Raw genomic sequence first — 12,666 nt, forward strand, 5'->3', positions numbered from 1 at the left:
TCTAGCCATGGGTCTCTTGTTTATTTTATTCTGTTACTCTACTAAACTGTCACACCACACATATATCAATGTTCTGGTGAAACAACACAGGATGAATATGTGGCATTAATGGTTTTAGCAATAATGAGTTAAATTTCTGAAATAGTACTAGTGGGAGAATATTTATCTTTCTTTTTTTATTTAAGGATTGAACTTGTACTTTCTATATATTGCCACTCGTGGGCAGTCTGAAACATTGGAGTAGCTTTTTACCTGTCGTTGATCTCTATTGCCAGCCTGATAAGCACGTGGTGAATCTCTTTGTAATATCAAGTGTATATTTCTTATGTGTTACAAACAGGCCGTTGGATTTGGGTCAATGCTGATGCTCCTACTTAATAAGCAGAAGAAGATGAACATGTTACAAACTTCATTCTAGCTCTCTCTCTCTCTTTTTTTTTTGAACATCATTCTAGCTCTCCTTAATCCCATATCTATCCGATGATGTCTCTCTATATACGTATATATCTCTACTATTAAAGGAGAATCGAACGTCATGATGGTTCAACCAGTTTCCTCCCCCTTCGTCTCACCCCTCGCTCCCGCACGATTGAAAATTTCACGCACAAAAAACCAAAAAAAAAGCGAGTACAAATCGGAAACCACCATCCACGCACGCAGTCAACCTCCACCCACGAGTCCACGACTCCCCGCACGTCCTACGACCCGCCGCCGTCTTGACTACCCGTCGTCACCCGCGGCTTTCTTGCTGGACGAAGTATGGTTGGCCGCCATCGCCGTCTTCCTGGTTGACGGCGAGCTCCCTTGTCCTCGCCGTCCGCGCCCATCCCTGCCTGGCTGCCTCCCTATTCTCCATGGGAGGTCGACTTCTTCCCCTTCTCTCTTGCCGGTCGGCGTCCTGGTGCGGCGGTGCCCCAGCGGCGCACGGGCTCAATGCCTCACTCACGCTGCCGCCCCGGTGCGGCACAGCCTCTCCGGGCACCATATTTCTGGCGCTACCAGCAGCCCAAGGCTTCCACGGCGAGCTGTAGGCGGAGAAGTGCACGCCCCCATTCCACTCAATTGAACGCCGCATCGCATCGCCGATTGAGGGGTCGACCTAGAAGATGTGGCAATTTCCTGGACGACGCCGCCGCCAACGACGAGGACGCTACTGCTTTCAGTACACCAGGCTCCAGGGTCCTCCCATCACCGATGGCTGCCCTCGGTGCTGTACTGCGCCTCCCTGACCTCTGCTTCTTCGTAGGACGGGAGATGAGCAGGGTGTTCTCAAGCGGCAACTCCAGGTCTTCGGCGGCGCCATGATCAACAAGGTGGTTTTCATACTTAGCTGTTTGTATGATGCTGTATTCATGCCATCTGCACCAATATTTCCTTCCTATAGCACTGAGCACCATATGTTCCTTATGTATGAGAAGTTGCAACGGGCATCGGAAGTGTATAGGAAATTAGGAATACATGATCGTCAATGACATATTATTCTTCAATAGCACATGTTTCTGTAGAGAGGGTCTGTACAGCCTTCTTCAATCTGGATCAAAGTATTGAGGTAACTTTATTGTCATTCAGGTTCACCGGGCTAGCTAGGTTGAACAGCTCACAGACCGATGTGCTGATTTTAGTCGTAAAGCCAGGAACTGAAGATGGATTGGTCGCCAGTCTGAATTTTATCTATCTTGCTTCATATGTTTTTGGCTCCATGACCTGTATGGTTCCACCAAGGTAACTGACCATTCTGCTAGCTGCTGCGATCTGACCGTCAGTTCAGTTGTTGCCACTAACCACTACCCACCATGTTGATTGCCTGCAGATAGATGTCAAGGTGAGGGTCATTTCCGGCGTGGTGACCACCGAGTCGTGGCGAACACATGCAACGTTGGTCATACACAACAGCTCAATTTCTTCAGAATTGGCATATGTAGTCATATACTCTATACTCACGTGCTGCTATTTCTAGAGGTAGCCCCCTAATCAAATAAGTAAATATTTGGTGTCTAATTCATCATAAAATATTTGTGCTTGGCGGAATAAATTTCACACATGACTCGATTTTGTTAGTCGAATGGTTTATATGAGCAGGAGATAATCTTCTTAAACTGGACACTTAGAATAGTTCGTTACTTGTTTGCTTAGTTGTGTTATCTATCCCATCTCTTGTGCATGGAACATAACCTCAAAATCTGCACATAATATTCCAAGGTCTCCATCACGATATGTCAAGTAAATCTCAAAAAGTGAGTTGATTAATTTCCATGTGATGTGTAAGTTATTAGTGGCCATTTTTTTTAACCATCCAGTTTGAGTTCACTTCTGGCAGGTAGACTTGTAGAATATGACACTTTCAAGATTTTTTCGATTATGTGATGTAGCAACGTCAGATGTGGTAGAAAATGCATTCATGGTTCGTGTGAAAAAGGGCAAAAGCTTTGCCTCTGCTTATACTAACCATTAGTTTAGGATAGTATACACAGATCTATGTTGCATTAGATTTTTAAAACTCTTTACGGCAGCTGGTTTGTGCATAATTTACAGAGATAGTTTTCCTGATTGACTTACATGCTGTTTGTTCTAAAAAAATAAAAAATGTATGCATGTGAATGGTGGGTATGCCTGAATGTTTTCCCGCTAAAGAAAAAAGATACAACTGAAACTTATGGAACCTTTATCCAACTCCTAGGTTTTTGCCAGCGGCTGAGGTAGGAAATATACAAATCACAAGCAACCATATTGTACGTCTTGATTAGGCCATCAAGAGAGCAAATTTCCGCAAATTCCAGTTCTCAAAAAAGTTGCTCACTTTCAGAAGTATTAGCTATTGGATAATGTTATGTGTCTCTGCGGAAGTCTTTATTTATTTTGGTCTGTGCATATGTGACAGGTCTAAACTCGAGGGGGGTGATTGATATTGTCATGCGTGTGAAGGTGTGCTTCACAAATGCTCTTCTGCTTGGGAACATAGAACTGCAGGATTTGCTTCCAATGGTTATGCCTTAGATCATGAAAACGAAAGTGACACCCAGGTAATGGAAGTCTTTTTTTCTTCTAAATTTGATAAATTATCAGTTATGTATGTGCTATTGCAGTGTGCCTTGAACATTGTGTTGTACAAAAGATTGGGATGATTTTCAGAAGATGCAATGATATATATGTGTCTAGGATTAGAATTAGATAGTGGATTGGTAGACACGATTATCCTTGATCTTTTAATCATCATCCTAAGTTAAGGAAACAAATGCATGTATCCTCTCTTTTTGCTATGTCCATGTTTTATTGAAGATTGATAGAAATAAACAATATTCTTGATCATGATGTATGAAAAAAGCTCCTCACGTCTCATGTGAATGTGATTGACTTGTCTATTAAGATGAATAGCAAGATAATAAGGTCATGCATGCACGCTGCCGAAAACACTCCCTGGCGTCTATGTGTGGCTACAACAAAAACAATATTTGTGTTCTCTATTTTTTCGGTGAAGTAGAGCAGGGCCAGGCAACAACGAGAAAGAGAGGGAGAGGGAGAGGGAGGTGAAGATTTCCAATGTGGGGTGGAGCCAAGTAGAAAGCAAAACCATGTATAGACGGAAAAAAAGCATGCCTTATTATGTGTGGTATATTTGAGTTGAAGTTGAATTGGGTATCATTTCTTTTGCATAAGAGTGTGAAGCAAACTAGGAAAATGAGGGCCTATTCGGATTGGTTTCTATCCTTCACATTTCAAGAGACAAAAATATATTACTTAAGACTTGATGAAAAGAAACATCACAATAGCTAAACATCAGTCGCCTGAATGGTCAGTCGATTTTTGCTAGAAGGAAGGAGGCACCGGAGGAAAGGAAGAAACAACCGTAGCGGGGGGCTAGCCGGAGAAGCTTCCCCATGATCTATCTTAGGGTGGGGGTGGGGGCTGTGGTGCAAGTTCGCCGGAGAAAAAACCGGTGAGGCCCGGGGCTAAGGGATGGTTGGGGAAGGCGGCAAGACCGGCGGTGTGGGAGGTTGAGGGGAGGACGATGTGGCGAGGCAGCCACGAGAGCGCCGCAAGCCATGGGCGGCGGCAGCAGGCGGCCTGGCTGGTGGTAGTAGGCGGCGGGAGGAAGAAGAAGAAGACGGACGCTGCAGCGATATGATCTGTAAAACGTTTGGAGGAAGAAGACATAATTTGGACCGTTCGTTTTTTATCTAACGCTTGTAACTGATCGAGGCCAAATTGACTAGCCCAAATCAAAATTCCTGTCGATTGACTCTTAGCCATTCCCAAATGATGTCTTTTCCTATAGTATTTGAGATACATGACATCTTATTTCCTATAATTTTACTATATTTCTAAAATAATCATATCCTATATGAGTCAAAGGGGCTTTATTTTTCCGTGGCAACGCACGGGCAGCAAACTAGTGTGTGTATATACATCTAGAACTAATATTCATCTAGATACATTCCCTTTTATTCATTTTGATGACAAGTATTTCCGGACGGAGGGAGTACGACCTAAAAAGATGAATTGTTTGTTTTTGTCCCCCGCAAAAAAAAAAGAGTTTCAACCCGATCTGTTTCTATCTGTACCTTATTACTTGTCTCGGAAATGGATGTATCTAGAACAAGTTAATACAAAGTATGGAGTACCTTATTACCTCCTATAATATCCCGATCTGTTTCTATCTGTACTGGGGTTATATACAGTACTTCCTCCGTTCGGAATTACTTTGTCTCGGAAATGGATGTATCTAGAACTAAGATACATCTAGATACATCCATTTCTGCGACAAGTAATTCCGAACGGAGGGAGTACATCCGATCGGCTGTTTCCCATTCACGATCGCTCCGTGTGATCCAGCGTGAAAAGCTTTGGATGAACCAATGCACAATCGCTCATGTGCTCCATCTCCATGGTTACCTCGCGGCCATTGCACGGGACCTCGCCCTCGGCCGTCAAGATCCGATATCCTTGTCACCCATCCGCCTGTCTGCCCGTTCGCTGCGATCTGTCCCCCATTGGCCGATAGGATAGGCACCAGGCGAGCATCAATCACGGCAGGTCGAGGCGGACTGGAGCACGGTGAGCCCTGACCAGTGACGCCGCGGTGTTGCAGTAGAAGAAGAAGGTGCACCGGGCTGACGATGAACATGCTTCTGTGTAGGTTGAGCTGGGCGACGACCAGCACCACCAGCAGGGCACTGGTGCAACATCTACACCACATATATACGAGCATATGCTACATCCACACCACATATATACGAGTATATACTACATCCACACCACGTACGAGTATCTGTGGGAGTAGAAGAATACTATGCTCTGAAGCATGTCATAGCACACGGGGTTTGCATGAAACTGAGGGAAGCCCTGGCCGGTCAACCGGCGTAGAGCAGCGCCCAGAAACAATTCTTTTGGGAATAAATTATTTGTCGTTGCAAGCAAATTTTCATCATAATAGGTGCACTGCATGATTCGATGTTGGTTTCATTTCAATTCATTTTGATTACTATTTACATTTACCATGATTACTAATTACCAAAAAAATCATATATGAGATCTAAGGAAAGAAAAAAGGAAATATCTATGGAAATGTTAACGCCCACACATGTGGGCATTAGCCAACTCACCCACACGTCTCCATCACCGTTCAGTAACTTCTGCACGAATCTTGGCATAAATTAGCTGATTTTGTATGCCACGCAGGACAACTCGCGTGTGTGGTGTGTGAGAGAGGTCGCCCACACATCCGTTTTACCACACGGAGGGGCCGTGTGTGGGCGTTCAGCAGTTCGCGCCAGACGCCACTTTGCACGCACACACAAGGGCTAGTGTGTTGCCATCTCGCCCACACGCCCGTCTCCTCTCCCACACCCAAGCTGCTAGTTGCCATATGTTTTCGCAGCGCACATGGCAACTGCCCCTAGTGTGCTTTATAAGCAGGTGGCAACTCTTTTTTTTACCGAGTTGCCATGTGTTTTTGCAGGGTACACGGCAACTGCCTAGTGTGCACGTAAGCAGATGGCAACTCTTTTTTATCGAGTTGCCATGTGTTTTTGCATGGTACATGGCAACTGCCCCAACGTGCACGTACATGGCAACTGCCCTAACGTGCACGTAAGCAGATGGCAACTCTTCCTTTTTACATGGCAACTGCCCTAGCATGCTTGTGAGCACATGGCAACTCTCTCAACTGCCTAGTGTTAGTATGTGGCAACTCTTAAAGTTATGAAATCATGGCAACTACATTAGATCAGACCATACATGGCAACTGCAGTTGTCCGACATGGCAACCGTAGTTCAGCGACATGGCAACTGCAGTTAAACGAACATGGATGAGGGTTTGGACCATGGCAACTGCGGGCGCACGATGGGCGTCACACGTGGCGTGCGGGACCAGGAGGGTACGAGGCCTGACATACGGGCGTGTGGGCGTTATCAACTTCGCCCACACACACGCGTGTAAGAGGGTTCGGGAGGGAAAAAAAGAGGTATGTGGGCATTAGTTGTTTTGCCCACACATAGGTGTGTGGGCTGGTTGTTGTCCATGCCACACGAGGTGTGTGGCACAACTACCCGATACACCACACGTGTGGCAGTTATCGGGACCCAATATCTATTACCATCCAATAAATTTAGTAAAGAGCAAAATACATTACCATTCAATAGATTTAGTAGTTGCAAACCCTATAATTCAGCATCAAAGGACGAGTCCCGTTACTAATGATGCCATCTAAGAACAAGCCATATGCATAATCCAACAAAGAATGTTAGGTATACATTATTTTGACAGGGCAAACTAGGAATATGAGCGTGAGCCATGCATCAACCTGCACCCTCAAATATTTGATCAAGCAGCGCAAGCTGGCTGTCTACACTCAAAATCAGGCCGGCCGTTCCCGACCATGGACTGCTCAGAAATCCCCTTCCCTACTTGCACATCCAATTGTTTTGTAAAAATCATGGGTATTCACATGAAGACCCAAGAATATCCCCAGCGCCGCCCTTGTTTTTAAGTTTGATCAAATTTGTAGAATAATACTATATCAAAATCCATAATATCAAATTGGTATTTTAAATTCAACATGAAGTGAATTTCCATACTTCTTTGTTTAATATTGTATATGTCGATATTTTTGCTCTGAACTTGGTGAAAGTTTAAAAAAATGAGTTTCCACAGAATTAATACCCCTTATACTTCTTTTGTTGGAACGTAAGGCCCGGGGCAGCAGCAAAAATGTGCTGACGTCCTTGCTGAACTTATCGCAATTAGGTCGCACGCGTGTTTTCCTCAAGAAACTAAATTATCGTCTCACGATAACCAGAAACTTACCTCCTTTATCCCTAGACAACTCGACTTAGTTCATCACAAAGATGCCACGGGCACCGCTGGAGGTATCCTCTCGGCGGTCTCCTCAGCCCATTTTCCCATCTCCAATGCCGCACAGACTAGATTCACTCTCTCCTTAACTGTCTCATCGCTAGTCTCCCCATTACAAGTTCTATCTCCAACGTTTATGCACCTACGAATCTCTCCCTCAAACCCTCCTTTCTTGCTGAATTGGCCGCTATTTGACCTCCCCCAAACACGCCCTGGATTATTCTAGGTGATTTCAACCTCATGAGGCACGCTCGTGATAAAACTAACGACACTTTTCGGCAACATGAAGCGCACTTGTTTAATGGGAAAAGTATATTTTTCGTCCCTCAATTTTTGACGAAGTCTAAATTTGGTCCCTCAACTCCAAAACCGGACAACTTGCACTCTTAACTTCTGAAACCGGACAAGATTCATCCCTGGTCACATCGTGACCGGTATTGGTGATGTCCCACCCCGATTTTGACCGTGCTGACTGAAATTCCCGTACAATTCCAAGTCTGCGTAATGTTTTCAAATTTTTGTACTTTTTTCAAAAACATGAACTTTTTAAAAATTTGTGTACTTTTTTCAAATCCGCGTACATGGATTTGGATTTTTTTCGCAAAAATATATGGATTTGAAAAATTATGTCAACTTGAAACAAGTACGTGAATTTCAAACAAAGTTCATGGATATAAAAGGAACACCGATTTGAAAACAATACGCAGACTTTGAAAAGTATGCGGATTTGAAGTAAGTAAGCGAAATTCAAAAACAGTTCATTGCTTTGAAAAAATAATTGGAGTTCATAAAATTATACAATGTTGGAAAACATACGCGGATTTGAAAAAAGTACACAAATGTTAAAAAATTCACGAATTTGAAAAAAAAAACGCAAATTTCAAATATAGTTCACTGCTTTGAAAAAAAAGTATGTTTATTTTTTAAAACAAATATGTTACCTTGAAAAAACTACACAGATTTGAAAAGTGTATGTGAATTTCAAAAAGTTCACAGATATAAAAAAATTACGTGAATTTGAGTGAGCACGGGTCAAAACCGGGGTGAATCGGCACCAAAACCGGTCAAAACCAAGACCAGGGACGAACCTTGTCCGGTTCCAATAGTTAGGGGGTGCAAGTTGTCCGGTTTTGAAGTTGAGATACCAAATCTAGATTCCACCAAGAGTTGAGGGACGAAAAGTATACTTTTTTCTTGTTTAATCAATGCATCAATAGCCTTGCCCTCATTGAGTTCCCCCTGGTGGATAGAGCTTTTACTTGGTCCAATAAGCGAGATAAACCAACTTTGGAAAAACTGGACCTCATTTCTTCTCCGACTCCTCCTTATCCAGCCAAACTCGTTTTGTTTCCGCCATGTCCCCCTACTTATCTCCATTAACACCTCTTTCCCTCGTCCCGCGCTTTTTGGTTTTGAACTTGGCTGGGCCGAAAACCCAACTTGCCGGAATGTGGTTCACGGCTCCTGGAACACAGCCCAACAACTCTCAAACGCCCTTCTCTCGCTAGTCAGTGCGCTCAAAAAATCTTGGTTCGCGAGAGCAACTAGTTAATGAGCGCTTCTTCAGGAGCCTCGCAACGATCAACATCACTTGGCGCGTTCTCAGCCATTTCGCCACGTGTCGCGCTCTGGGCGCTCCCTCCGGATTTTTTTTCTTATTTTTGCGCACACGTTTTTCGCATTTTTAGCGGGGTTTTTTCGATTTTTTCGATGCTTTGGTTTTTCACCGGTCTTCCTTAGCTTTTCAAGCAAAAAAATATAAAAAAAATATGCAAAAAAAACGCGTTTTTTCTTCCTCGAGAGTCACGATTTTGTTTCCGCGAGAGGCAGGGTTTTGCTTTCGCGAGAGCCACGGCTGAGCCTTTCAGAAACGGAAAAAAATACGTTTTTTGTTTTGAGAGTCATGGTTTTGCTTCCGCGAGAGCCACAGTTGTGCTTTTGCGAGAGTCACGACCGTGCCTCTCGGAAACGAAAAAAAAATGTGTTTTTTGTATTCTTTCTTTCGCGAGAGTCATGGTTTTGCTTCCGTGAGAGGCACGGTTGTTCTTTCGCAAGAGTCACGGTCGTGCATCTCGGAAACGGAAAAAACGCGTTTTCTATTTTTTTTCTTTCGCGAGAGTCACGGTTTTGCTTCCGCGAGAGGCACGGTTGTGCTTTCGCGAGAGTCACGACCGTGCCTCCTAGGAAACGAAAAAAAACACGTTTTCTTTTTTTCCCGCAAGAGTCACGGTTTTGCTTCTGCGAGATGCACGATTGTGATTTCGTGAAAGGCACGGGCGTGCCTCTTTCGACAAGGGAAAAACCTGTGCTCCCGGTTCGATTTTTCGTCCAGTTTTTTTTCGTGAAAAAAAGTTCATCAACACCTATCAACATGGGATCTAGTTTTGAAGATCTGGACGTGAGGACTTGGTTAAAGCAGTTCGAGATTTGGACGCATGGTTTAAGAGATAAAACATTTTGAATAAACGGATCTACGAAAAAAAAGAAAACTCCCATTTTGCGACAAGTGGCGCATATCCAGCGCGCCACTTGTCGCAACCTGGGAAGGTAGGAATGATCTTTGCAACGAGTACTCCTCAACTAGTGATTTCGTTGGTTTCCTCTCCGAAACTGGCAAACATCTATCCTTCCGATCTCAACCCAGGAAATAAACTGCAAAGTTGTGATAACCCTGCTTGATGCAATTGAAGAGATCTATTTTCTCTCCCAATCTGAACTTGCGCTGTGCAAAGTAATTATTAAGGTTCTCCATAGGATCATCCACCAAAAAATGATCTACTGGCGTCTTCGGGCCAAAATTAAATTGGCAATTGATGGTGACGAGAACTCTAATATTTCCGCGCCCTCTGCTTCTCATAGGCATCATCATAACAAGATATCCATGATACTACTCCCTCCGTTCGAAATTAATTGTCACAAAAATGGATGTATCTACAACTAAAATACATCTAGATACAATTTTTTTAGACGAGTAATTCCGAACGGAGGGAGTACATGACAACCTAGAGTTCACTTCCCACGAATGAAAAATGCAAATTCTCTCATCCTTTTTCAACTCCCTTCTCGGGGTCTCCTCCACACCCACATGGAACTTCTCGCTCCAAAACCTTTACCCCTCTCTTACACTGCAGCTTCTACACCTTGACTCCCCATTCTCGGGTCAGCAAATTTAGGACGTTTTTCCAGACACGAACCAATTAGCTAGTTCTGGACCTGACAGGTGTGGTCAGGGGCTTTACCGAAAATTTTGGCCCATAATTAGGGCATGTACAATGGTTCTATCTTAGCAATGCCACATAGGATAAATGATGAGGTGGGGGAGAGAGAAATCATAAGAAAAGGTTTGTCTTCTCTTATTTAAAAGAAGACAAGAGATGATCTCTTAGCATAATATGTCTCACCATGTTTTTCGGAATAGCTAGTTATTGAAGATAAGGCTAAGAGATGACTCATTGTATACACCCTTTTTTTGTCATCTCTAAATTACATGCAAGATTTAAGATAAGACTACCTTATCAACCATTGTACATGCCCTTAAGAAAAAGGTCTCTGACCTCTTCCATAGCTTCCACAACCTATGCACAGACATCTCTTTTCTTAACCGAGCATTCATTATCCTTCTCCCCAAAGGGGCCGCTCCCCCCTCTCTCGACGCTTTCCGCCCCATCTTTCTGCAAAACTGCCCGGCCAAAGCCCTCACTAAGCTTCTTACAAACCATCTCAAACCTGTAATCCCTCTGCTTATCCATCCCGATCAGACTGGCTTCCTGTCCAGGAGGACAATCTCAGAAAACTTCCTATATGCCGCAGATGTCCTACATGTTCTGCGCCAGGATGAAGGCGCCCACACTCGTGATTAAACTAGACTTCTCAAAAGCTTTGGATTCTGTCTGCTGGCCCTCTCTTCTCGCCATCCTCCGAGCCAGGGTCTTCTCAGACAAGTGGCTTGCTTGGATTGAAACACTCCTTCACACAGGTAAAACTGCAGTACTCCTCAACAGCTTGCTAGGCCCGTGGATCCAATGCAAAGGGTCTACGACAAGGGGACCCTCTCTCACCTTTTCTTTTCATCCTCGTTGTAGACGTTCTCCAATGAATGATTATTAATGCCCGTGAGCACAATCTCATTGCACACCCCGTCTCCCCCTCGATGCACTGCCCAGTCCTTGAATATGCTAACGATACTCTGATTATCATCAAAGCAGATCCAAATGTCGCGTCTCATCTCAAACATATCCTAGATGACTTCTCACTAGCGACACGTCTCTCGATTAATTTTGCTAAAACTACGGTAGTTCCTATTAATGTGGATCCTGAGGCTGCCACTGCGATGGCATCCTCCTTGGGAGCTGTTATTGCCGCTTTCCCTCAAAAATACTCGGGCCTAACCCTCTCCCCTCATAAACTTCCCCCTTAGCTTTCCAATCGATCATTGATCGGTGTGACGTTTACTTAGCAGGTTGGGCGTTAATCTTCCTGATGATAGTGTCATTGACAGAGTTCTTCAATCACTGCCACCAAGCTACAAAAGCTTCGTGATGAACTATAATATGCAAGGGATGGATAAGACAATTCCCGAGCTCTTCGCAATGCTAAAGGCTGTGGAGGTAGAAATCAAGAAAGAGCATCAAGTGTTGATGGTTAACAAGACCACTAGTTTCAAGAAAAAGGGCAAAGAGAAGAAAGGAAACTTCAAGAAGAACGGCAAGCAAGTTGCTGCTCAAGTGAAGAAGCCCAAGTCTGGACCTAAGCCTGACACTGAGTGCTTCTACTACAAAGGGACTGGTCACTGGAAGCAAAACTGCCCCAAGTATTTGGCGGATAAGAAGAATGGCAAAGTGAAAGGTATATTTGATATACATGTTATTGATGTGTACTTTACTAATGCTCGTAGTAGCGCCTAGGTATTTGATACTGGTTCTGTTGCTCATATTTGCAACTCGAAACAAGGGCTACAGCTTAAACGAAGATTGGCTAAGGACGAGGTGATGATGCGCGTGGGAAATGGTTCCAAAGTCGATGTGATTGTCGTCGGCACGCTACCTCTACATCTACCACCGGGATTAGTTTTACACCTGAATAATTGTTATTTGGTGCCAGCGTTAAGCATGAACATTATATCTGGATCTTGTTTGATGCGAGACGGTTATTCATTTAAATCGGAGAATAATGATTGTTCTATTTATATGAGTAATATCTTTTATGGTCATGCATCCTTGATGGGTGGTCTATTTTTGCTAAATCTCAATTGTAGTGATACACATATTCATAATATTGAAGCCAAAAGATGCAAGGTTAATAATGATAGTGCAACT

At 43.8% G+C, this 12,666-nt stretch overlaps 1 pseudogene; it reads left to right on the forward strand.

Moving 5' to 3' along the window:
- Nucleotides 1-12,666, forward strand: part of LOC119279228 — a 132,107-nt pseudogene that overhangs the window by 82,431 nt on the left and 37,010 nt on the right.

This window comes from Triticum dicoccoides, chromosome 3B (genome assembly GCF_002162155.2).
Source record: "Triticum dicoccoides isolate Atlit2015 ecotype Zavitan chromosome 3B, WEW_v2.0, whole genome shotgun sequence".
Lineage (NCBI taxonomy): Eukaryota > Viridiplantae > Streptophyta > Magnoliopsida > Poales > Poaceae > Triticum > Triticum dicoccoides.